A 4,147-nucleotide genomic window follows, 5' to 3' on the forward strand; every position below is an offset into this window, starting at 1 on the left:
TTCTCTGAACCAATTCCTCGATTATTCCTGTTATATTACCTTAGGACGTTGGTATGCTGAAAAGGCGGCGAGCTGGCAGAAACGTTAGCACGCCGGGCGAAATGTGTGGCCGTATTTTCGTCTGCCGTTACGTTCTGAGTTCAAATTCCGCCGAAGTCGACTTTGCCTTTCATCCTTTCAGGGTCGATAAATTAAGTACCAGTTATGCACTGGGGGTGATATAATCGACTTAATCCGTTTGTCTGTCCTTGTCTGTCCTCTCTGTGTTTAGCCCCTTGTGGGTAGTAAAGAAATAGGTATGCTGAAAAATCCACAACGAGTCCAAATGACTCTTGGCTGAGAGAAACACAGTCTCCTTCGAGATGTCCAGTTGTGCTGTACTGCTGCTGCTCACGATCATCTTGAAGTGATGTAAGAGACCAACCTCTCTTCAAAATATACAACTCAAAATCGTGACATCGCCACTACCTAGCTAGTTTAACTATAAAATTTCTACACACCGATTGAAATTATTCTTTTATAACACCAGATACATACACGGCCGGTAGAGTTGAACAAGTTAAATTTCGACTCATGTAACTTTAAAAGTTTTGTATCATTTTGACAGCTCTCCATATTCTTTTGAGAAAGCAATACCGGAATGTCGGATTTTCAGAAAAATGTACAGCTTCATTTTAACAAGTAATTTGTTCTATCTACAAATTCGTATTGTTTTATTATTGTTTCTTATTGTAGTAACTCAACGTACTTCTGGTATTTCTGTGGAACGTCATTCAAAATGTTAATGGCGGCCGTCATTTTGCTGTTCTTTATTGGTCAATGATGATGGTTCATATTCTCAGTCGTCTTCTGCAACTTGCTTTGGTCGGATACTGTCAGGATAGCCACCAGTTTTAGCGAAGTGAAAATCTACACAACTAGCAAGCATAGTTAATAAGCATCCAAATTCTAAAGCCGTCTCCCGAAAAATAAATTAAGCTTATATTAATCGTATCTCTGATTATAAGTATCCATCAAATCAAATTTTAGAATGATATAATCAAATAATACTTAAAATATGGTATCACGTTTAAGAAAATTAAATATAGATGAATGGCTTGTGAGAATCATACAAATCATGTACAGAGGTGTTTCTAAGGCAACAGCAATGAGTTTAATGAGGAGTTTAGAGTCCATCAGTTCTCAGGCCTGTGGACAGGAGTGTCAAACGATCCTAGTTGAAAGAGCCCGTGGAAGAGGAAGGTCAGGGAAGACACTAGCAAGTGATGAAAGCTTAGATCAGGAACTCCCCATAAAGACAATGATAAGTGAACGCGACAAGTTGCGGAAGCCTATACTGGTGAAAATCCGTCCAACTAATGCAAGCATGAAAAATCACTACTTCAATTTACCCAAACTGAACAGAGAGGGAAGTAATAAACATCGATATGGAATTAAGAATACTAATTCTTTCTTTCTACTATCAGTATAAGGACTGAAATTTCGAGGAAGGGGGTCAAACTAGTCGATTATATCGACCCCAAAGCTTAACTTCCGAAAGGAAAAAAGCCAAAGTCGACATCGGTGGAATATGAATGCAGAATGTAAAGACGGACGAAAGGCCGCTAAGCATTTTGTCCAACGTGCTAACGATTCTGCCAGCTTGTCACTGCAACTGTAAGAATCCTGCGACTATCCTCTAAACGCTCACTACTTTGAATTTAACATTGTATATCAGTGTATTGCTTAAACTAGCTCTTGTAACAGATCTTATATACGCTAGCCGCTAATCACTTTGCCAAGTTAATATGTACACTAATTCTGTAACTAGTGAGGAAGAAATGCTACAAGTACGACGTTACCCAGTTTCCTTTGACAGCTTTAAGAAAAGTGTGTACAGTATAACCGCCAGTGAACGATCACTGTGGTAGCGATACGATACCTGGGCAATGGTAAACCATGTAACTTGTGCACAGAAGAGGCATCCTAGATCTTCTTTAAAACATTCCGTCTCAACTAAGAATCTGAGAAAGTGGTTGCATGTTGACACGAGATATATTTGAACTACTAGTCTATATCGGACCCTGGTAGATAGTATAGTATCAACCGTCAGCAGTTTCCATTAAGGCAGATTTAACTTATTCTGAATCCAAACGTAGTATGATTCCTGCTACTACCATTGGTCATACCAATGAAACTAGTCGGTTTCTGGCCACCGCTATAATCATACAATGTACTTTTCTGACTCTAATATAGCTACAAACATCTTGACCGACTCTTCCTTCGTAGAATATGACTTACTCCCTACTAAGTACATTCCTTTGATCTTTTCCAGAAAAACTACATTTGCCAAGATTCTTTTTAATGACATGCATAAAGTTTTCTCAACTGATTCTTCATCCCTAAAGGTGAAACTAATTTAAGAACCTAATTACGAACATTCCTCGCTATCTTCTTCTGTTTCATTATAGATTTTGGATATCTCTTTAAATAGACTTTTCAATAAGTGAATTAATTTTCTTTGTACCATTAATACAGTTACTATTTTTACATTAGTAGAACAATTGGTAACCCCCTTATCTTATTTTCTGTTATCTATAATATCATCTCCAGATATATTATTTATTTTATGTAAGAAGAAAAACAAAATGAATTAAAAAGATTTTTTAATTTAAATTCAAATATGCTGGTTCTTCAACTTTGTCTTACCGGGAAAAAGATTCTCTTTAATGACAAATCTACCACCAAAGGCAAAACACGTGTTTAAAATTAGTTCCTTCTATATAATATAACTGATAAAGTATATCTGTAGATATGTTTTTATCGGCTATAGTGTCTATTCATCATCATCATCATCATCATCATTTGCAACAACAGTTGGAGAAGCGGCAGCAACAGCAGCATCCTTATCGTCTGTATCTTTACAAGATAAAATTGTTAATGAGTTATTATCAACAGTGGTAATACTCTAAATTTCATTATTATCACTATATTCATCATTACTATTGTATTATCATTAAGATTACATTTATTAACAATTGTATTACTGTTTTTATATGCAATATCGTGGTCGTTGTTGTGGTTTATTATTATTATTATTATTATTATTATTATTATTTTATTATTATTATTATTATTATTATATTATTATTATTATTATCATTATTATTATTATCATCATCATCATCATCATCATTAAGAAGGCGGCGAGCTCGTAGAACCGTTAATATGCCGGGTGAAATGCTTGGCAGCATTTCGTCCGTCTTTACATTCTGAGTTCAAATTCCCCCGAAGTCGACTTTGTCTTTCATCCTTTCGGGGTCGATAAAATAAGTATCAGTCAAGCACTGGGGTCGATGTAATCGACAAAGTCCATCGCCCAAAATTTCGGGCCTTGTGCCTTTAGTAAAAAAGACTATTGTATGTAAAGAGGAAAGAAGGAGGACGGGAATTGGTGTGTTGTGAAGGTTGTGTAAGGGAAAAGGAGAACAGCTTGGCTGGTATGTCAAGGGGAGTAAAGAAGAAATGATTGAAGCAGTGAAAATGCAGGGAACCTTAAAAGTGAACGAAATCATAGATCCAATACAATTTAAGAAAGACCAGAGAGAGCAGAAGGAAATTTGGCACGAACAGAAAATGTACAGTCAGTTCTTAAAGAATAAAGATGAGGTTGATTGGAATAGAACCTGACAATTGCTGCAGAAAGGAGATTTAAAAGGGCCCACTGTGGCATTAGTATGCAGCGCTCACGAACAAGTTCTCAGAACAAACTGCTCTAAATATCACATTGATAAAAGCGCTGACTCGCCACAGTGTAGTATGTGTTCTGAGAAGGGAGAAAGTATAAGCTATATTGTTAGTGAGTGCTGTAAGCTCGCACAACGCGAATGCAAAAGGAGACACGATATGTGGCCAGATATGTCCACAGGCTATTGTGTGGTAAAGCAAACCTCGAGAGAGCCGAACAATGGTATGAACACAAGCCAGAGGGAGTAATGGAAAACGAAACTTACAAAATACTCTGGGATTTTAACATGCAGTGTGACCAAGTCATAGAGGCGAGACGACCAGGTATTGTGCCCGTCCATAAAGATGAAAAAGAAGTAAAGAAATTGCAATACCAGGCGATTCGAAGGTGAAATGTAAGGAAACAGAAAAGATTGAGAAA

The sequence above is a fragment of the Octopus sinensis genome, linkage group LG14 (genome assembly GCF_006345805.1).
Source record: "Octopus sinensis linkage group LG14, ASM634580v1, whole genome shotgun sequence".
Lineage (NCBI taxonomy): Eukaryota > Metazoa > Mollusca > Cephalopoda > Octopoda > Octopodidae > Octopus > Octopus sinensis.